The 23,296-nt window shown below is 45.2% G+C and overlaps 4 pseudogenes; 2 read left to right on the top strand and 2 right to left on the bottom strand.

The window, feature by feature from the left end:
* Positions 1-3,645: 3,645 nt before the first annotated feature.
* Positions 3,646-13,079, top strand: LOC119525050 (annotated as a pseudogene).
* Positions 8,719-11,605, top strand: LOC119525068 (annotated as a pseudogene).
* LOC119525065 lies at positions 11,723-12,738 on the bottom strand (annotated as a pseudogene).
* A 4,999-nt stretch (positions 13,080-18,078) lies between the features above and the next one.
* Positions 18,079-18,560, bottom strand: LOC119525067 (annotated as a pseudogene).
* Between the last annotated feature and the right edge of the window lie 4,736 nt (positions 18,561-23,296).

The following is a 23,296-nucleotide window of genomic DNA, read 5'->3' as shown; positions in this document are numbered from 1 at the left end:
ACAAGGGTGCCCAGTGTTTTTTTTTTTACTTTGGTTGCTCTTTTTCACTTTAATTATTATTCTGGTTATTTTTGTGTGTGTGGTAATGAGGGTGTTGGGGATAGATTTTGGTAATCAATGTACAACTATGTAATAGTATTGTGAACAATCAAACGTACAATTTGTTTTGTATGAATGCGTGGTATGTGAATATACCTCAATAAAATGAATTAAAAAAATGCATGTTAACCATCCCCCAAAGACTTCACTAATATCCTCGTGCCAAATCCTACTGGGTCTGTTCTTGATCTAACTGTGATGCTACTTGTGAATACATTCGGGGCTTTTACATCAATCTCAATAAATAATTTGATATGGTTCCTGTTGTGTTGCTTTTCATGGTTTGCTAAAATCAGAGATTGGGTTTCGGTTAGGTGCTCTCATTTTAAGTCTGTGGAAAAGTTTCTTGCACTTTAGGCAGAACTCTCTCCTGAAGTCTTCTGGTTTTTAAACTCAGATACCCAGACACCCTGGAGGACACAGTTAGTATAATATGATACCCTGGAAGTAGGGAGAGAATGTGGTGAAATAACAGGATGACTGACCCTCTCTGCCCTAATGCAGGAATAGAGGCAGTGCCCATGTGCTCCGGGAGCCTTTCTCTCCCTGCTTGATGGAAGCTCCTTGTCCAACGATGCAGGAAGGTAGAACCTGGACCAATGTTGAGCTGCCCCCAGAGCTCTGCTTGTTCAGACTTCATTGAAGGAAGTGATATCTCTTCCCACTTAAGGGTCACTTGTTTGCTGCCCAGACAGGCTTCTAGGTCAAGTTTCTTCCTACAAATTCATCCCTGCTATATGCATTGTCTATGTGTTTCTGGGAAACAAGTCTTGGCAAGGATTTCATGATGGGGGGAGAATGAAATAAAAATCAAAGATGATTGTCATAACCAAATTCTCATTTCCTCTTGGGGGGCCACAAGAGCAGGAATATCCCCATTCAGTGAGGACACTGCTTGCCCAAGTGTGCAAGAGCCAATAGAGGATTTTCCTAGCTAGCCTGGCCCAGAATCCACTGCTCTCAGGACAAGTACAACAGCGCCCCCTTCTGGTGTCAGAGCCTGGGTCCTCCTGCCCCTCTGACTCTGCTCACCACTCTTGGGAGGACATCCTGGCATTTGCTCACGGGTCTGTCTGATGGTGCCACCCAGGGCAGTAAAATGAGTAGGTCCCCTCCATGGGGCATGTCAAAAGGCCACAGGAGACACCCTAACAAGCTCCTAGTTGCCAAAGATGGAAGAGTTTGAACAACAAATAAATAAATTAGTATTGGGCTGTAGCCCAAGGAATAAAATAAATACACATGAGCCCTTAATCTCATAAAAAAATTGGGAAGAATACACAAATCTCCTCTCTAGACAAGATGGAATGACTGATGTGGATGCTCTGTCTTCAAGGAGCTGGAGCATAAGGCCCCACTACTCAAGCATGGGCTGTGCAGAGTGACTTTCTTTCAAAGGTGCAGTATGGCTGGGGAGAAATAGAAGAACCAATTCCTTTCCCCAGGTGATCAAGGTCATACAAACCATCATAAGGCACTGAGATAGATGCACTCAGGGACATTCACAGGAATCCTACAAAATACCAGAGCAGTCCTCTTGAAAACTGTCAAGGTCATCAAAAACAAGGAACATCTGAGAATCTGTCACAGTCAACAGGAGCCTAAGCAAGATATGATGAATACATGGAATGTGCTATCCTGGATGGGATTCTGGAACATTAATAGGGTATTATGACAAAACTAAGGATATAGTAGGACAGTATTGACTTTAGTTAATAATAAGACACCAATTTTGGCTGTAACAAATATAACACTATTGAAACATGTTTATTTATAAAAGGGGAAATCTGGGAGCAGGATGTGCATACAGGAACTCTAGGTTCTATTAGTTCAATTATTCTGTAAATCTGAAACTCTTCCAGAAAATAGAGTCCATGTTTATTTTATTTATTTATTTTTTTTTAATGAATGGCATTCAGCCTGGCTCATATTCGACTTCATACCCACATTGTTGTAAAATATGACTACTGGAGAAGTGGTCTCTTGATCGAAAAAGTTCTCAGAGCCTAAAAAATAAAACAAAAACAAAAACAAAAACAAGCAAACAAACAAACAAAAAACAGCCTAGAAGCATTGGAATGGAACTCACAACAATATGGATGAATCTCAAAGGAATATTGCTGGTGTAGGAAGCCCAACAAAGCAACATTTTTTAAATGATTACATTTTTAAATAATAGAAACTCCAAATCAAAGAGTGACCAAAAGAAGATCAGTGGTTGCCTGGGGAGGTGTTTTGGGGAAGGATGGAGGGAGTGAGTACAAAGGGGCAAGGGGGAGATGTGGGGGCTGATGAACAGATTCAACACCTTGAATGAGGTGATGTTTTCAAGGGTGTATAGAAATGCTCAAACATGACAAATTGTATACTGTAAAATGGGCAGTTTATTGTCCATTAACTGTATCTTAATTAAAAAAAAAACTGAGAAAAAAATAAAAGGCTGAAACAGAGTCAAGAGGTCACTCTGGTGAACATTCTTATGCACTATATAGATAACACCTCTTAGGTTTTAATGTATTGGAATAGCTAGAAGTAAATACCTGAAACTACCAAACTCCAACCCAGCAGTCTGGACTCCTGAAGACAATTATATAATAATGTAGATTACAAGGGGTGACAGTGTGATTGTGAAGACCTTGTGGATCACACCCCGTTTATCTAGTGTATGGATGAGTGGAGGAATGGGGATAAAAACTAAAGGACAAATGGGGTGGGATGGGGGGATGATTTGGGTGTTCTTTTTTCACTTTTATTTTTTATTCTTGTTCTGGTTCTTTCTGATGTAAGGAAAATGTTCAGAGATAGATTGTGGTGATGAATGCAAAAGTATGATATCATGCTGTGGACAGTGGATTGTATACCATGGATGATTGTATGGTGTGTGAAAGTATTTCAATAAAACTGAATTTAATAAAAAAGTAAAAAAAATAAAAGGCTGAGATAAAAAGAAGAGGGAGACATATTGCAGACTTATCTGAGGATGACATTGTAGTGAGAAATCCTTCAAATGGAGACAGGAGTGAAACTGGGGATGTAGGATTCCTGAGTTAGGAAGTGGGTCTGAGTTGAGGACAGCTGCTGCCTCCAGTCCCTGAACTTACTCTAAAGGGATTCAGTGTTCTCTGAGGGTGGGAGGAGAAATTATGGCTTTTCTGGGATGTTTTGCATCAGTATGGGCTGCTCTGAGTGACTCTGAGATGGACGCAAGAAGAGGCTCCACTCCCCAGGGATGAGCCTGGACCCAGGGTGCAGCAAAAGGATCAGGAGAAGCCCCAGGAGAAGCCAGAGCCAGCAGCTGCTGGGTGTCCACCCTCCTGGCATATGAGAGGGGACATCCTCACTCACTTTCCCATGGGTCTGGGATGTTGTGTGAGCCTCCAGCTCCTCTCCTCTGTCTGGCAGTGACAAGAAGCCTCATCTTCAGGCTGGAGCCCAGTGATGCTCAGGGAGCCTGAGTTTCCAGACTTGGAGCTAGAAGCTATAGGGGATTCCTTAGGGTCATTTACTGTTAATACAGATGGGGAGTTTGGGGCTCCTTCCTGGGAGATGTCAGTACCAGTTCACCTCATAGCCTCCCCCAATGCTGGGGCTCCACCCAGAGCAGGAGATGGTGACCCTCTGGCCCTGAGCCCCAGACACTGAGGGGGGCTGTGTCAGCACTGCCTGGGCCCAGGACCATGAAAGCGGGGGAGACACAGAGATGGTGAGTCTTTGGTACAGAGATAAGAGCACCAGCAGGGCCCCATGTGTCCTACCAGAGCCCATTCCCTGCCCCAGTGTCTTCTCATGAGTGCAGTGAGGAAGGTGAACAGGAGAGGGGACATAGCCATGTTGGTGATGATTCTGAATCTCTGAATCCTGCCTTCTGTGGCCCCACAGCTGAGGTGCAGCTTCCTCAATGACTCTCCCAGCCACTCTTCAAACTGGGAGACAAGGGAGGGTCCATCCATGCAAATGAGATCCCCAGCTTTCTGACCTTCACACTGTGCCCTGGGCCAGGACCCTCTGGGTGAGGAAAAGCAGGGGTGTGGGGTGTGCAGTGCTGTGTGGGTCCCAGGGGTGTGGAAGGAGATACTTGTCTTCAATTGGGAGATATTTATTGAGCACCAAAGGGCTCCTTCCCTGCCTCCAGAAGCTGATCTGGGTGAGCACCACAAAGAGGAACCAGGAGACCCAGGAGATGGAACCCCAGGAACCCAGGGCTTATTGTTAACCAAGGAGGAGACAGATCAGGGCAGGCTTTTCACCGGTGCTCACAGGGGATCTGCCCTTCCTGAGTAGAACAACCTCTCCCTCCTCCCTGTCCCCCACCCCAGGCCAGCCTCTCCCATCTTCTTCTCTCCAAGGTCAAGACCACATTTTCTTCCCACCTCAGAAGGCCCAAGTGCTCCCTTTGACACAGTTGACTCTGCTCAATACGAGACTACAGAGAGCACCTGAGAATTCATCCCCTTCTCACCCTGCCACCTCCCTCTCTGACATTAAGTACCAAGGGCCTGGTGGAGTCACTGGAGAGGATGGCAGCGGCAAGACCAAGGGCCACTTGGACCCCAAGAAGCCTGAGGACATGGCTCTGATGTTGGGGTTGGGTGGGGTTTGGGGAGATGCTTTGAGAATCTTGTGAATGCACCTTGGCCATGAAGTATTCACTAAAAGTATTAAATGGCACCATGGATCACCTCATGAGCTTATCACATTTCACAAGAAATGTTTTATATCTTGGTGAGAATCAAAGATCTTGGCTGTGTTCAAAATTGAATGAGATGCCAGTTGAGACTCTAGACAAGTATGAAAGGGAACCCAAACTTCTAGCACAGAGAAAGCAATGCCCCAAAATAGGGTATATTGGTCTGAAGAAATGGGAAGTTGTAGCCTGGTGCAGGATGCCCGTGGGACAGGTTTCATCATGCTGAGAGGAGATCCATGGGCTACAGAGGAAGGTCTGAACCCTAGAGGGTAAAGAGGACCTTGGAGAGTCAGCTTGACCTGGAGATTGAATCCACACCTGGAATGTATCACCACCCTCCTGAGATAGTCAGTGGACCCAGACATGTGCAAGTTTGGCCAAAGAGGAGCAGACACAAGGGCAAAAAGAAGGGAGCCATGTTGGAGGGCTCATCCATCAACCAAAACCTGGGGATCATTCCTGGGTGAAAGCATAAAGAAGTATCCCAGATTTTATATTTAGTATCTCTAATGTGAATACACATACGTGTGCATGCACATACAATGATACACTTTTTATTTTGTGGCTCCTGTCAATTCCTTTGCAATTAATGATATGTCTATGTATGTATGTTACATTGTTAAAATAAAATACATTAAAAATAACATTTTTCTGAGACTGGAACTATGTGAGAGTCTCCTCTGGGTCCTGGAGCACAAGTTCCTGAGCCCACACTAGGTTGAATCCAGCCTCTTAGGCAAAAGAAGATATCAGAGAGAGGGGCCGAGGTTAAGCCAGGGTTTTTTGTCTCCCTTCCCGACTGACATCTGTCACTGTGGTAATGGTTGCTGTACCAGAGAGCAGAGTAATATGCAGCCTCATCCTTGGGCTGAGCCCCATGATGGTGAGGGTGGCATTTTCCCCAAGCAGGGAGGCAGAGAACTGGGCAGGGACCCTTGGGACCCAGTTGCTGATATCCCCTATCAGAACCCAGGGAGCCTGTTATGGCTTCTGTTGGACCCAGGTGGCATAGTTACTGGTGGTGACAGCCCTGGTACTGGAGCCACAGGTGAGGGTGACTGTCCCTCCAGGAGATATGGACACTGAAGTTTCTTGAGGCACCACAGCCTGGGAAATGGCTTCTGCAAAAGTGAGACTGCATGGTCAGTAGAGATGGGGGCAGTCAGGTTGCATGTTGCCTGTCCCCACCCCAAGCCCAGAAGGCTCCCCCTGACTTGTGCAGTGAGCCAGAAGTGTGAACAGGAGAGGGATCCAGGCCATGGTGATGTCCCCAGTGCTGTCCAAGGTGACTCACCCCTAGTAACCTGCCTCAGCTTTCATTATAACCCCTAAGTCCCTTGTGCCCCGAGGACCATTCCTCCAGAGGCCAAGACAGACCCATTGGCCCCTGTCCCTCCTAGGAGCCCAGCATGCCCTTAAGGGTGGATCTCTCCATGCAAATCCATCCAAGGCCTGGTTCTATCTAAAGATCCCAAGGGATGAATAGATAATAAACCCAGCATTTCCACTAGGTCATTCCCCTCAGCCAGGTGAAAGCTGAGGTGGAGAAGGTGACTGGGGGATCAGAATAGTTCTGTTAATCCAGTTCATCAGGGTTCTGTACACAGGAAATCAGGCCCCGGGAGTGGGAAAGTCCCACTCTCTTGCCATCACTGAAGGCTGGGCTGTGTCATGGAGCAAGGGCTCACTGCCCAGTGTGGACAGAGGCCAATGCTATGACAGCAGGGTTTTGAGAAAAGAAATAATTTTAGTGTGAGGTCAACTGGCAAGGAGACAAGAGGCAAGGCTCAAATCTCTCTCTCTGATCTGAGAATTTAGGGGGGTTTTATGGGATGGGAACAAAGGGAGGCAGGGACAGTGCGTATTCTCCTTGGTTGGTCAGAGAACTGTCGATGAATGGTAGTGATCTGCCTGTGGACGGGATATTCCTTGGGGAGGGACCCAGTGCATTTTATGTCTCCAATGTCTCCTTATCCTTGTACTCTTGGTTCTGAAGGAGGTGATTTCTGTTCCTGAAATCTCAAATGTCACTTAAAGGACAGTCAGTGTTTTCTGTGCATGCTCAGGTTATATGACCTGCAGTTAAACAAGCTCAGAAGAAAGTGCTATAGGAACAGAGGAGATCCACACAAACTGGTTTTGTCCTGCCCATGGTTTCAGACAGAGGCATCAGAGCCATGGTTGTGGTGTGAGGGTCCTCAAATATGAGGAATCAGAGGACAGAGGGTGGCCACACAGTCCCTGATCTTCCTGCTGTCCCCGTATCCCATGGCCATGCCCCACAGTGTCCTAAAGTCACAGGTTGACTCCTCAGGGTGATCAGCAGAGATGCTTTACTTTTACCTTCAAAATGGGCTAATGGATGGGAATGGAAAGACTGGGGCAATAGGTTTCTGTGGCAGAGGTGCAGCCCTGAGAGTTCTTAGGCAACAGAATTTGTAGGAGAAGACACATAAAGGCCTGCTGTGAAAGATGCAGCCGAGGTTGTGAGGTGAAAAATCTGTGAGGATGGTACCCACGGCACATCCTGCAGGAGAGCCCCAGGGTGGAAAAAGCAATGCCACTGATTAATGCAATAGTTATAGGAAGATTTCTATGGTTACTCACCTGAATTCTTCAAAAACTTCACCTGGAGGCTGAAAGCAGTTTCAGTGGAGAAAGAAAAACTTCAAGCTGCATTTTCTCTAGAGAAGTGAGAGCTTCATTTACCTTTTATGGGGGGGTGGTGGTGGCAAATTTTAATGCATTTATTTCTTCAGGTAGCTTTTATTAAAAGTTTTATGAAAAGGAAATACTATAAATATTTAAGAGGGAGAAACATGGCCTAAAGCAAATGGTGTCAATACATTTGTAAACAAGGTAAAGTTGCTCAGCCTATTAATAAAGGCAAAAATAAAAGCATTCAAAAAAATTTTAAAAACCAAAAATTAAAGTATTCTTGGATAGCACAACTTTTAATTTCAAGGGGCTTGGAGTGGGAGTTAATGGCTATATTAACTATAGTTACTTCTCAATTCTCTAGCCTTGATCATTGATCCCCTCTCTCTTTTCCTATAGTAAGTCACATTAGATGAAGCAAGGCCTCATTGTCCCCTATTTAACACTGCCAGTGACAACACAGCTAGTACCACCAGACCCAAGAAACTGTGAAATGCCCATCAATGTATTTTTCTCTACCTTTGCAGGAAAATACTGGAAGTAGATAGGGGTATGACATTCAACAGGTGGCTAGGGGTGTTTTACATTCAGTTACTTGGAAGCATAACAGAGTCAGTTTTTCTGAGTCTTACACACATTAAAACAGAGAAAAAGGGCATTGGAGGATAATAGAGTTTTTTCACTGAAGGTGAATCAGTACCAAGAAATCTGCTCAACTCAGCTCAGAGGCTCATGAGGAAAATCAGCTCTTAACCATTTGTCACTGAGATATGCAGATATTGGATTTCTTAGCTGGTTATGCCCTAGTGAACCAGATATAGCTACTGGGCAAGGGGAGGAAAGAAAATACATCTTGTCCTCTACATGCATAGTTATGTTTGGGAGATGACCCCCAGCTCTGAAATATTATTATTTTTTACAATGACTTAGATAGGCAGGACAGCACACTTTAAACAGTAGTTCATCTTGTTAAACCTAGTTTTTAACCAATGACTTGAACTAAAAACAACTCAAACCACTGGGTCATGCACAGCCAATAAGTTAAAACTAATGCATTTCTGGTAAGTGGGGGTGAGCATGGCCTGCTGCAAGATGTCACTGCAGATTTCTAGGCCCCAGATGCCAGAGATGCTAATTCAGTAGGCTTGCTATTTTGCATTTGAAGAAGAATTCCTGTTAAATCTGTGGACTACACTCTGCAAAACACTGCTCCTGGGAATAGGAAGACATATCCATTCCATGGTTTATTTCCTCTTTGTCTTGAAGACAAAATAATGCCAAAGAAAGTAAAGCCTGCAGGGAATGGGAAGGAAGTGGGGCCTGCTCATGTAAGCAGGTGAAAGTGGAGGCTGCTGTTGTTCCTTCCACTCTAAACCTTGACAGCCCCAGTGTGTTTTTGAAAGTTCAGTCTCACTCATCAAGACAGAGTCTTTTTTAAGGAATTCTGGGAGCAGAAGCTCCTTCTTATTCAGAGAGATGACCCTGCACTGGACATGTATTACCAGTCCCTGCTCTGGGTAGCAGATCTGAAGAGACTGTGAGCCTGGGTCTACACCATGGAAGGGATGTCAATGTCTGTTGGTGTGTCAGTGGAAAGAAAAAGGATGTAAATAAAGATGGCAAAGCTCACTTTCTACAGCTGAGAAAAGATTTTGATCAGAAAAGGGCAACAATTCAGTTTGACCAACCTCAGAGATTTAAGGATGAGATTTGGAGGAGGGTCCAGGAGAAGCTGGAATGTTATGTTAGCACCTTGGTTGGCTCAAATGTGTACATGACTCCCCCAGGAGCCCAGGGCCTGCCCCCAACTATGATGATGTTGAGGTGTTCATCCTGCAGCTGGAGGGAGAGAAACACTGGCACCTCTACCACCCCATCATACCCCTGGCACGGGAGTACAGAGTGGAGGCCGAGGACAGGATTGGGCAGCCCACATATGAGTTCATGTTGAACTGGGTGATTTTCTGTACTTTCCCAGGGGACCATTCATCAAGCAGATAGGCCTCCAGGGCTGGCCCACTCTACTCACATGACCAACAGCACCTACCGGAACAATTCATGGGGAGATTTCCTCTCGGACACCATTTCTGGACTTGTGTTTGATGCTTCAAAGGAAGATATGTCATTAGGAGCTGGCATATCCTGGCAACTACTCCTGCAGGTGGAAACCACCAACTATTGCAAGGCTAAGTGGCTTTCTGAGGATGCTTGCAGACAGATTGGAGGGCACCAAAGAACTTTCATCAGACATGAAGGATTCTGTTAGGAGCAGATTGCCACCTTACTATGCCAGGGATGGAGCCAAGCTCTCAATACCAGGTGGACAGTTGCCACATTTGGACAGAATAGTGAGACTGCAGTTTAAAGACCACATCTTAGGGCCAGATCAGGATTGAGCTGATGAAACTCAAGAAAAGATGGTTTATATATGCCATTCCTGAAAGAAAAGGAGAGTGACACACATGATGGGAAATGAGGAGGAAACAGAGACTCATATACTTCACTTTCCTTTATCACATGTGGATGCACTGAAGCAAATTTGGAACAGTTCAGCTATTTATGTCAAGGACCTGAAACAACACAGATGAGGAAAAGGAAAGTCTGGTATTATTTCTCCAGACAGAATGTTTAATCCAAGTAGTCTGGTGCCTTTGCAGAATAAACTTCTATTTTATGTGTACATATCTTAAAAGGAAAAAGCAAAGATATACACATGAGCCAAGGAGAAGATGAGTGCAACTTTCCTTACCTGTGTATCTACGAACATGAGACCTACTTGTTACAGATAGTCAAATGGCCATAGGTACTTACACAAAGACATGGCACAGCAGATTACTAAGTGTCCCACAAAGTGACAAAACATATTTTTGGCAAGTTTATTTTATTTAAACCAGTACAGTATAAAAAGAACAACAATATATGTATTGTGCCAGTTTGCATGTAGTATGTCCCCTAAAACACCATTATCTTTGATGCAATCTTGTGGGCGCAGACATATTACTGATGATTAGATTGGAATCCTTTCATTGAGTGTTTCCATGGAGATGTGACTCAATCAACTGTGAATGAAACATTTGATTGGATAATTTCCATGGAAGTGTTATCCCACCCATTTAGGGAGGGTGTTAATTGGATTACTGGAGTTGTATCAAGGAGTTCACAGACAGAAGGACCTCAGAGCAACTGAGTGACATTTCGAAAAGAAGCTGCAGCTGAGAGGACAAAACACCCCAAGAGCATCATTTTGGAGAACGCCATTTTGAAATGCAACCTTCCAAGCTAACATGGGTTTTCCAGATGCCAATGGCCATACTTCAGTGAAGGTATCCTATTGTTGATGCCTTACCTTGGACAGCTTATGGTGTTAAGATTATAACTGTGTAACCAAATAAACCCCCTTTATAAAAGCCAACCCATTTCTGTTTTTTTGCATTCCAGCAGCATTAGCAAACTGGAACATGTATCATTTAAATTTAAATATCGTTAGTTGGCTTTGCTCTTTGGAAGAAACAACTTTGTTAAAGAGCCTGCTTAGCTCTAGAAAATTTTTAAACAACATGTAAAAAATTTTAGCTTGGGTGTTTTACAATGAAAATATACATATCTTTATGTATGCACAAGCCCCTGCCCACATCTCATTAAAATAAAGTTACTCCTGTAAACAAAAGAAAACAACAACAACAACAACACACACACACACACACACACACACACACACACACACACACAAAAACCTCTAACAATGAGGAGTAAAAGGACATAAGGACGTAAGTGAAAAACAAATCCTATTTATCAAAGAAGAAGAAAAAAGAACTCTTCATTGTATTTTGCACGGGGGAGGGAATAGGAGAATATTTTCATTATAGCTTTAGGTTGGAAGCACTTCAGACAGTCTCCTACCACACCCCCCAAATCAAAACCGTGGTGGCTGTGGCAGAGCCAGAACACAACCCAGCCTCTCGGGGTATACCGCCCCCACGACCGTGCGGGGGGCTGCAGTCCAGTCGTCCCCACAACCGTGCGGGGGGCTGCAGTCCAGTCGTCCCCACAACCGTGCGGGGGGCTGCAGTCCAGTCGCCCCCACAACCGTGCGGGGGGCTGCAGTCCAGTCGCCCGCGCTTTCCACGGCTCCCGAGGAAGCAGCTACTGCCCATGCAGTAGATCCAATGTGGAAGGCCGGGGGCACAGGGATAGGGACCTGGTGGTGGGTGGAGGACGGCCGGGCGCAGATCTGGGGGGGGCACGTCTTCTGCCCACCGCTCCCGGGCGCCGGCAGCCTCACGGGAAGAACTTGGGACCTGAATAGGGTCCCCCTAGCCCCAGAAGTCATCAGCCTGCGGGGTCTCTAGGAGCCACGCATCTCCGGGCAGGTCACAGGCCGAGCCCGAGGCCTCCTTGGACCCGACGGGCTCCAGCACCCGGTAACAGCGGCAGTCCTGGCCGTGGTCGGGATCGCAGGGAGGGGCCAGGATGTCCAGAGGGCGGCGGGCCTGTCCACGGCATCGCTCTGGTGCCGGGTGCCCAGGTGCAGGGTGTGAGGATGCAGGGCCCGCTGGCCTCAGTGTACTCCGCCCGCGAGCGCATCATGCCGGGCCCAAGGCGTCCCGCTCCCGGGCCTGCAGCGGCGGCTCCAACTGCTTCTCGGGCGGCGGGGCCACTGCGGTTGCCCACAGCCCGCCCCCAGCTCGTCCATGCCGCGAATCCGCACGGTGCCCCAGAGCCCCTTGAGCCTGCTGTGCCTGCCGGGGTGGTCGTGCAGCGGGACGGACAGACCGCTCTTGGGCAGGAACAAGCCGAGCCTGAAGCTGTCTACCTCGTAGATGTGCACGTAAGTGAACTGGGCGGCGAATTGGGCGGCAGCGGCTGCAGCGTGGCCTTATGCGGGGCGGTGTTCAGGGCCTGGGTGCGGACCTGGGTGAGCAGGCCCTTCAGCTGGCTCAGGTGCTCTGAGGAGCCCGGCGGCATCGGCGGGGTCTGGGGCCGCGCAGTGGTCAGAGTGGCTGCAGCCGCCCCCGCTGCCCCGGCAAGTGAGGGATGCCTGCAGGGCGATCCCTTGGATCAGGGAGGCCGTGTCGTCTCTGGGCGGGCTTGACTGTTTCTCCGCCCCCTCCTCTCCTCTGCCCCTGGCGGTCCCTGGCGGCCGCCACAGCTGCGGGCAGGCAGGGGCCAGGGGCCGGGGCCCGGCGGGAAGCCCAGCAACTACCAGCCACAGCCGGGAGCGCCCGCCTCGCGCCCCCACTTCATTAGTTCTGCCATTCAGTTTAGAACAGGCAGCGTTTCCCAAAGTGAGGCCAGGAGCTTTGCAGCAGCGGTTAGAGGATGTTCATCTTAGACAAGACAAAGCCAAAACATCTGTCCATGCTTGGTCTCCCGTGGGTCAGGAAACAGCTGAAAAGTTCAGGCAGAGGAGCCTGGCTCCTCACAGGCTGGAGACAGTAGGAGGGCAGCTGAGCCTTCAGATGGCTCCGTCTGCTCCAGCAAATCTAAAATCTCCCCAAGCTTTGTTACAGCTAGGAGGGAGAAATGGAGATTCAAAGAGCCTGGAGAAAGTTCTTATGGAATTGGTCACAAGTTGTTGCTTCATTTCTACAACAAGCTAGAGACCACACAAGCACAGCTGGGTTCCCTTCCATGATGTTTTCAAAGACTAGTGTCTCCATCACCCTCCTGCCACCTCCTTAGTTTGCACTGAAGACAGATTTCCAGGTTGTGTTTTCTGAAGGATTCAGTGAGTTTCTTCCTGTAAATTATATGGCTTATTGCTCCTTTGAGAAATAACAGCCAAGGCAGAGCACTGTTAAGAGGACTGAGGTTCCCATGCACTTTCTATAGTTCTGTGAGCCAAAAGTTGTTAAGAACACTTTGATTTGAAAGGGAACAGAAGTGACTATCATATGGTTTTTACTGTCCTATTGTTGCTTTATTGCCTGACAAGCTTATTTTTTATGGGCTTGATGATACCTTATGTATCCAGGAAGGTCCATGGATAAAAGGCATAATGTGTAGCTTAGGAGAATGCAGAATTTTAGAAATTACATTAGTAAAAGTAAGAAAGCAGCCAAATGCAATCAAATACATTGCAGTATTTTTTCCTTACATATAATGAGTATATTTTGCTTGGGGAAATAATATAGGAAAGAGATTTATAGGAGAGCTAGTAGTATTATATCACAATTTGACTATGAGTTTCTCTGTCCATTTTAATTTTTTCCCTGCATTTAATGACTTAATAACTATCTAGTGTTTCTGTGTTGATCCTATTCATTAATAATGATACACTTCATAGTGTGGGATACATTCAGATAATGAAGGAAACAGTTGTAATGAGCACTAATTGAGCATCCTTGAAATTTCAAAAACAGTTACACTTTACATTCTCTTTCTGTAAATATGCTATTTGATTCTAGACAATACAATTTTTATGTCTTAAGATTAGTTGAAGTAAAGTTCACAGTTGTGCTATGAATGTATTTAAATGATGTGAGTATGGTTGCCTGTAAGAAAATAATATCAATTGAATTTTTATGGATGAAATACCTGTCCTCCTGTCCCATTTCCAGAGAGAAAGAAAGATTAATTCAAATATGACTCATGATTGGACTTTGATTTCAGAACCATCCTATGGTTAAACACAACCATTGAAATTGTATCATATTCCTTATATGAAGTATCTGAAGAATACAAATGTTAAATGTCTCCCAAATTCATTTTCAATAGGTGGTGGAAAAACAGATGCAGCCAAACCCTGCTCCATCACTTCCTTCGAGAATAAACTTCTCTTGTGTCTGAGTTAATTTTGGAGCAGACAAAAAATAAATCAACATATTTGCTGGTGGGAATTCATTACATTGCAGACAATTTTAAAAAGAATCTGGCAGATCCTGAACACATTAATCATAGACTTACCATATGTCCAGCAATCCCACTGTTGGTGTCCACCCAAGAGAAAATAAAATATATGCCTATACAATACCTTGTTGGAATGTGGGAATGAATAGCAGCGTTATGCATAATGGCCAAAAGATGGATACACCCAAACAGATTCAACTAATGGACGAATTTTGTTGAATGGATCAACAAAATGTGGCCTAACTGTACAGTGGAGTATGATGAAACTGGTTAATACGGGAAATTTGGGTTGTTTAGGCATTACTACAATAAAAAAATATTGTATGAATTCTCATATGTGATGAAATATCTACAAGATGCAATCTTCACAGAGACAGATAGTGATGAATAGGATACCAGGGGCTGGGGGTGGGCTGGTGTGGGGAGACGGAGTTATAGCCTCATGAATTACTGGTTTCTTTTTCAGGTGACAAAAAGCAGGGGTAACAGAAGTCAGTGGTATTAGCACAATATTGAAAATATAATAATACCACTGAGTTGTCCACTTGAAAGTGGTTAATATGAGACATTTTGTGCTGTATATTTATTGCTACAAAAAAGTTTAAAGAAGAGCATAAACAAACAAACAAATTCAAACTTGAGAGGAAAGAAAAATCTCCCAGGCAGAAGAATTCCAAATAATTCATGAAGCTTCAGCACTCACTGGAAGCAGGAGCATAACTACATTCCCAAAATGTATCATAAGGAACATATCAGACACATTTTGATAGTGGGGTAGTCTCCAAAATATCTGACCTGAACTCCCTTAGAATTTCAAGGTAAGCAAAACCAAGGAAGCTCTTAAAACCAACACAGGCCAGAGGAGCCTAAAGGGGCATGATGAAGACATGCCATGTGGTGTTTGCTAAGGGATCCTGGTAAAGAAAAAAGACATTAGGTAGAAACTAAGAAAATCTGAATATGGACTTCAATGAATAATGATGTCCTAATTTGTCTCATTAATGATATCCAACTTACCAACTAAGATGTTAATAATAGGGAGAACTGGATTCAGTTATATGGAAACCCTCTGTACTATTTTCTCAATTCTTTTGTAAATCCCAAGCTGTTCTAAAAATATAGTATATTAAAAATTACTGGAGTGCTGAGCCATGCCACAATATAGATGAACCTCAAAAACATTACATGAAGAAATTACATGAGAGAAACCAGGTGTGCCACTTTGTATGTTTATGTCCCCCAGAAAAAGACATATTCTTTAATGCATTCTTGTGGGGGCAGATGTATTAGTGTGGATTGGGTTGGAACCTATTGGTTCAGTGTCCATGGAGATGTGACTCACCCAACTGTAGGTGATAACTCTGGATAATTCCATGGAGGTGTGGCCCCACCCATTCAGCATGGGCCTTGTTTGGTTTCCTGGAGCACTATATAAGCTCAGACAGAAGGAGTTCATAGCAAGCTAGAGATGAGACAGACATTTTGAAGATGGCCATTGGAAACTGATGCAGACATTTGGAGAAAGCCATTTTGAAATGCAACCTGGGAGAAAGCAGATGACAGCCACGTGCCTTCCCAGCTAACAGAGGTTTTCCAGATGCCAATGGCCTTTCTCCAGTGAAGGTACCCTCTGTTGATGGAAACTTTGGGGCCTTAAGATGGTAACTGTGTAACCAAAAAAAACCCCCTTATAAAAGCCCGTCCATTTCTGGTGTTTTGCATTCTGGCAGAATTAGCAAACTAGAACACCAGGTGAACAAGATGTTTCAAAATTATGGTGAATAAATATACTACACACCATTGAGATGTACACTTTCAATTGGTGAACATTATGATGTAAAATTTGATCTCAATAAAGCAGTTTTAAAAAGTGAAAAGGAAAGATCAATGATCCTACTCTGCTCTGGATTTAAAAAAATATAAACATATGTCCAGGTACCTAAATATATTGTTTTAATCTGTCATCTCATTTCAAGCACAATATTTAACGAGAATCTGACATTCCATTGTTAAAGACTTTTCAATAAATAAAACTTAGGGTTTTTAGAGAATTCATGTAATGTTTTGAAACTGTTGGGTTCAAAGTTATTTTGTTATTCTCTTGTATTTTACATAGGAAAATCACCATAGTGACCTGGCCTCTCTCTGGCTCTCCAGCTCTCCATGCCCACCTCAAGGAGCTCCTCCTAGAAGCCTTTCCCACTCCAGGGACCCAATGCCTGGGCCAAATGCATCTTTCTAAATTTCCTTGAATGAGTCACATTCCCTCTTTGACCTAAACTCTCACCTCTTCTTGGAACTTTCTGAACCTTGCCCTTCATCCACCTCACTCCTACTTAACTCATGCCACTTATTCTGCAAATCCCAAATTAGATACAGCCCCTGTTGGCCAGGCATCCCTGGCCCAGCTCCCCCACCCCAGTCACACCCCCACCTGAGACCCTTCCCCACACAGGGGCTCCTGCTTTGCTCTTTAGTTCTTCTCTCTTTGTGCCCATCCAGGGCTGGAGACAACAGGCAGAGAGAGCTGCAAAGACACACAAGAAGAGAGGTCTGATAATTTTGTTGGTTTGTTTCTTTTATCTTGTTTGTGTTTTTTTGTCTCTTTTTAAATTAGGAAGTGCCATCTAATTTCTTATGGGTGGAAATCTTGTTCAACGCCCAGGCCTGGGGATTCCCCATTTGGAGAGCCCAGAGCCCTCTCCTCCCCAGCTCCACTGTGCTCCCTGCTGGATCCATGGCCGCAATCCCTCCAGGGCCTGTGACACAGTGTTTGCCATGACCACTATTGAGGAGCAGGATTCCAAAATGCAATGTGAGCCTGAAGGACCTATGGCTGACTGTAAATGCAAGACTATTATTCAGATTCCTCAGAAAAGCCTCTGAGCAATAGATACAAATTCAGCTCCTTTCCTCTAGTGGGGAATGTGTGTCTCTGATTCCAGAAGCAATCACTGCAGGAGAGCTCAGCACCACCCCTTCTGCCAGCCTGTGGCCTTGCTTTCTCTCAGGGGACAACGTGTGGGTGATTTAAATGTCACCTCTGTGGGCCACTGATCTACACAATTCCTTTCCCATTCACAAATAGTCTCATTTTTAAATTTCTTTAACACAAAACTTTTTTATTATTTCCCTCAGTCTGTTGCTTACTAGAGTGGGAGAGGCAGAGCTGTAAAATCTCTCTCTCCCTAATTTATTTTCCACCCACCAAGTGCATCTCATGTTAATAAACACAAAGATGCTTTCTCTCCTACTCAAAGCTCTCAAAGTCATGGTGACCTGGGAAGACTTCTGGGGGGCACATGTGACCATGGGTGTTCAGAGTCAAGATCCTAAATCTCCATGGAAATATTCAGAGCCCTGCTCTGCAAGGATGGCTCCTGATGTTGAATGAAGAAGGTAAAAGAAGCTGATGCAGTGGTAGGGCCTGAGTGCACCTGTGGACAGCTCTGTATCCTGGTAAATAAAAATCCATCAGGGCAGGTGAGTGGGGTCAACCACATGTATCTACATACAAACTCCCATATTATAAAAACTCCTGAGAAATTATCTTGTGACACAGAGGACCATGTGCTGTGGATCAAACCCAAGCATTGATGGGAGCACAGACAGGCTCTTGTCAGAAACAGGCAATGAGTGACCACATACCTGGGCAGGTGGACACTCTGCAGGCAGGTGAGGAGGCTCCCCTCAACAGTTGATCAGACCAGTGGGATGGAGGAGAGGACAGAGCACATCAGCAGGAGGTTTTTGTCTCACTTCCCCTCTGCCTGTGTCACTGTGGGTTACACATAGCTGCTCCCACTGCCATGAGCTGCCCCACAGAAATAGTCAGCCTCGTCCTCAGGCTTGAGGTTGTGGATGGTTAAGTAGCGATTGGCCCCAGAGCTGGAGCCTGAGAAGCGATCAGGGATCCCACTGCCCTTGCTCTGGCTTCCATCACTCTTCACCTGCATCACATACTGGGGGCCCTTCCCTGGCCTCTGCTGGTACCATTCAATCTGGTAGCTGCTGTGCTCAGGGTGCAGGTGAGCTTGACTGAGGCTCCCAGGGAGGCAGATGCAGAGGATGGTTGTGTCAGCACAGGCTGGGACAGGGACCCTGCAAACACAGACACCCATTAGGGCCTGGGGGAGGCACAGGAGGGAAGGACATTTCTGAAAGAGGTCAGGGTGCTGTCTTCTCTCCTGGCACGAGGACAGTGAAGAGGATCCTGACCTGTGCAGTGAATGAGGAGGGTGAGGAGGACAAGTGGTGTCCAGGCCATGGTGCAGTCCCCAGAGCTCTGCTGAGACAGAGAAACCCTATGCTTCTCTTATCCCCTCAGTCCCCAGGGGTCAGGGCCCTGCATGCAAATGGGCTCCTCTTCTATTGGCCAGCCCCCCTGTTCCTGGAACCCATGGGTGGCCCCATTGGCTGGTATCATTTCTGGGAGGGCAGGACCTGTGCTGGGCCTGGCTAGGCTCCCAGGAGCCCAGAGAGAACCCAGCTGCAGGGCCCAGTGAGCACTGAGAATGGCAGGGAGGCAGGGGTCTGGTGTCCCAGCTGAGAACCCACAGACCCTCAGGGCAGGCCACATAACCCCCTGAGGCCCAGGACCAGCTCCATCATGCCCATGATCACATGCTGGTGACACTGACAGAGGCTCCAACAGGGCCTGACACTGCCCAGGGCAGAGCATGGCTCACTCTTCATGTGGCCTCCTCCTTACCACCTTCCAGACTTTAGATTTTTGGGGCCTCCTCATTAGGATTCAGATACCAAATGATCCCTCTATTTAAGGAGTCCTCAGGGGAAGGAGTGTTTCAAGCACATACTGTAAGGAAATAAAAACATCCATTGGTTGACAACAGGGGCAGTGGATCCATGAACTCACTTTCAGGCTATTTGGGAAGCCAGAATTCTATTCCTAATGGATCCCTCACTCACTGGAGGAGGTGGCATGTCTATTGGAGAATATATTAGCAGGCTTGGGTTTACTGAATTCATAACAAAATGAGGAGAATATAGAAAGTAAAGAAGGTGCTAGGGGAGTGACTACTGAGAAACAGCTGACTTGGGGCATCTTAGGAAGGTTTTAGGGAGGTTCAAGAAGAGGAAGGGGTAAGAGATTCAGCTTCCATCAAAAGTTCTGAAAAAAATGTCAGTGACTTCTGATATGAAGACTGGAGTATTTAACAGGGAAGGTCACAGGGGAGAAGGAGGAATGGAGAGAGGGGGAGAGAGATCCCAGAATTACAAGGAAATCTTGAATCAGAGATGGGAAGGGTGAGGAGGGTGGTCTGTGCTTTAGATGACTGGAGGGGAAGCAGAAAGGGAGATTGGGCCGGAGGCAGAGGGGAGGGCAGGTGCACTGGGGATTTGTACTTTGTTGTCTCTATTTCTGTGTTCAGAGGAAGAGGAGCCTCTGCAGCCACTTCCCCCTACAGCTGTCCTCTCTAGAAGGCTCCACTCATGGAGTGTGGGTTTTTCTTTTATCAAAACACAACATTTCTCTGTTAGCCACTTCTCTCAGTTTCTTGTCTGACTTAATATTTTGTTCCATTCTCATGGACTTGTTATGAAAACACATATTGCAGGGGCCTTTTTAGAAATGAAGACTCTCAGGCTTCACTCCAGGGCCACTGAGTCAGAATCCACATTTCACCATCTCCAGTTGGTTCCTGTGCACATTATACTAGAGCAGCCTTGGTCTCATGCATGCCCTGGTGGGCTTGGTTGGGGATTGTTTCTCACACCTCAGACTATTCAGCATCCACCCACCCATTTGGCAAAATAACTTTGTTTCCCATCCTGTGTGGTGTACCCCAGGGATAATGAGCTCCTAGCTTCCTGTGACTAAGATTGCATCTCCCTGTGACCCCACAAAATGCACAGTAATTAGCAGGAGGGTTTTAATAATAACAGGATGATCACTAACTGCTTATTTGTGTAGTAAAAAATTTGAATTGGTCAAATGCTATAGTGATAATAGCACTTACCATCAAACTAATATTAAGCAATTCCTAAATAACTGTGTACTTTTTAAAACACAGGAAATTAGTTATAATAATCTTAAATCTTAAATAACAAAATAAGTGTAAAAAAGGTGTAATATAAGCATAGTGTCTGATGATAATTTTGGAATAATTGAGAATAAACACTAAAGCAATGCACACCAGTAATTAATGTATTTATATTACTTTATTGGGAAGAACAATTTCTGAAATAATTTTGTATTTCTTGATGTTTATTTTATGCAATAAACTGCATTGCTTCTTTCAAAATACAACATAATAAAAAAGAAGTCAGAGATGTACAGAATGAGGGTCTCTTCCCTTTGCTTGAAGTCAGCAAAGTGCGATGTTGGAGGACGCTCCTTTCAGTTCCTGCTCCACGTGGATTTCAATATCACTGGATTCTGACGTTGTTAGACCAGGTGATGCTAAATCATTGATGGATATTCTCAACTTTATGGCTCAAAAAGAGACAGGAGTCAATTTCGACCCTTCCCTTCATCTTTCTCTCTATAGATGGTCAAAAATTAAGCTGCCCTGAGAGCTGTGGTTCTGATCACATGATGATATTTACATGCAGGCTCAGCCCAGAGCAGGTGTCTGTCTTGCTTCCCCATGTGGGTCTCTGTGTGCTGAGCTCCACTGTAAACCGGCCAGCAGTGGTGCTCAGCCTCCTCCTCGGGGTGGGTCCAGAGAGGGTGAGGGCAGCTTTGCCCTGAAGAGGGAGCCTGAGAACCAGGTCGGGGGCCATAGATGTTTGTTGCTTGTGTCATAAATCAGAGTCCTGGGGACCTGGCCAGGCTTTTGCTGGAACCAATAGGGTTTTAATAATAAGATAGGGACATGGTCAGTGAGGGCTCCTGAGTCACCACAGCCTGAGAATTGGCTCCTGAAATGAAAAAGACACTTGTGAACCATCAGAAAAGAAAGCAGAGGTTTCTATTCAGAGGCTGGTCTCTGAAACCTCATGAACCTGGACAGTGAGTGAGGAGGGGGAGGGGAGTCCAGGTTGTGCAGATGCTCCCAGGACCCTCTAGACCCACATCTGGGGATGGGCCCTCTGAAGGCTCTTTTATCTCCTCCTCAGCTCCTTGGGGGAAGGTTGTGTGCTTGCAATCTACACAGTGAGCCCTTCACCACCCAATTCTGGGCCCTCAGCCCTGAAATCAGCTCCACTGTCTGGGGGAGGCCTGCAGTGTCTGAGAGCTCTGGGTTAGTCCCCTGGGGGGAAGCAGGTGCTGGAACATTTTACATGGGCCAGAGAACTGGACTCCAGGGTCCCTTACATTTGAATGACTTGCAGCTCCTTCTAGGAGCTGGGAAGATCCACAGCGCCCCCTGGTGGCTTCCTTGGCCTGAGCGTGCTTCATTGAACAAATAGCTGTTTTTGGTGAGTTTCCTATTCAATTTTATTGGGATACATTCACATACCATACAATCATCCAAAGTGTACAATCAGTTGTTCACATTAGCATCATAAGGCTGGTCATTCATCACCCCAATCTATTTTTTGAACATTATCCTTGTACCAGAAAAAGTAATAATAAGAATAAAAAAAAAAAGTAAAAAAAGAACACCTAAATTGTCCCCCCCATACTATTTTTCCTTTAAATTTTTGTTGCCATTTTTCTACTCATCCATCCATACACTGGACAAAGGAGGGTGTGATCCACAAGGCTTTCACAATCACATTGTCACCAATTGTAAGCTACATTGTTTTATGATCATTTTCAAGCTTCAAGGCTACTGAGCTGTAGTTTGATAGTTTCAGGTATTTACAACTAGCTATTCCAATTTTTTTAAAACCTAAAAAGAGTTATCTATTTTGTGCATAAGAGTGCCCACTAGAGTGACCTCTTGACTCCATTTGGAATCTCTCAGCCACTGAAACATTATTTCATTCCATTTCACATCCTCCTATTGGCCAAGAAGATTTTCTCCATCCCATGATGCTGGGTCTAGATTCCTTCCCAGGAGTCATATTCCATGTTTCCAGGGAGATTTACACCCCTCGGTGTCAGATCCCACATGGGGAGGGGGAGAGTGATTTCACCTGCCAAGTTGGCTTAGGGAGAGAGGGCCACATCTGAGCAACAAAGACGGATTCAGGGGAAGCACTTAGGCACAATTATAAGTAGGCCATGCCTCTCCTTTGCAGTAACAGGCTTCTTAAGGGCAAGTCCCATGATAGAGGGTACATCACATCAAACCATCAGTCCTCAATGTTTGTGAGAACATCAGTATCCATCCAGGTGAGGAAGCCCAACACCTCTTCATTCCCTCCCAGCTTCTCAGGTGTTCTCTGCATGATTTTTTCATTTTTTTAAATTAACTTTATAAAAAAGTTAAAAATAACAGACAATAAAAAACATTTCAAACAAAACCAAAACAAAGGAATAAGAAAAAAACAAATAACCTAAAATAACATTACTTCCATAATGTTCCTACTCTATCAAAAGAAAATATACAGACTATAACCCAGAAAAGGAAGAAGAGAAACAGGTAACATGATAGTTACATTTCTGTGAACTTGTTCCTACCATACCCACCAGAAATTAACAAACCTTAGTCATTCCTGAGCATTCCCAGAATGTTAAGTTTACCCATGATAACTTATCTGTTCTTATTAGGTTATCATTCTCCCTTCACTATTTGCTATCTGTTGCTAGGTCCCCTACATTCTACATTATAAACCATTTATTTTACATTTTTCAGTGTTCACATTTGTGGTAACATACAATAATTCTCTTTTTGTGCCTGGCTTATTTCACTCAACAATACGTCTTCAAGGCTCATCCATGCTGTCATATGTTTCATGACATCATTCTTTCTTACTGCCACATAGTGTTCCATTGTGGGTATATACCACATTTTGTTAATCTACACATCTGTTGAAGGACAATTGGGTTGTTTCCATGTCTTGGCAGTTGTGAATATTGCTGCTATGAGTGTTGGCCTGCAAATATCTTTTCATGTCACTGCTTTCATAGATTCCAGGTATATACTG

Source organism: Choloepus didactylus, assembly GCF_015220235.1.
Source record: "Choloepus didactylus isolate mChoDid1 chromosome 23 unlocalized genomic scaffold, mChoDid1.pri SUPER_23_unloc4, whole genome shotgun sequence".
NCBI classification, from domain to species: domain Eukaryota; kingdom Metazoa; phylum Chordata; class Mammalia; order Pilosa; family Megalonychidae; genus Choloepus; species Choloepus didactylus.
Note: the sequence above shows the minus strand (reverse complement) of the source record. Positions and strands in the feature narration are given on the sequence as shown.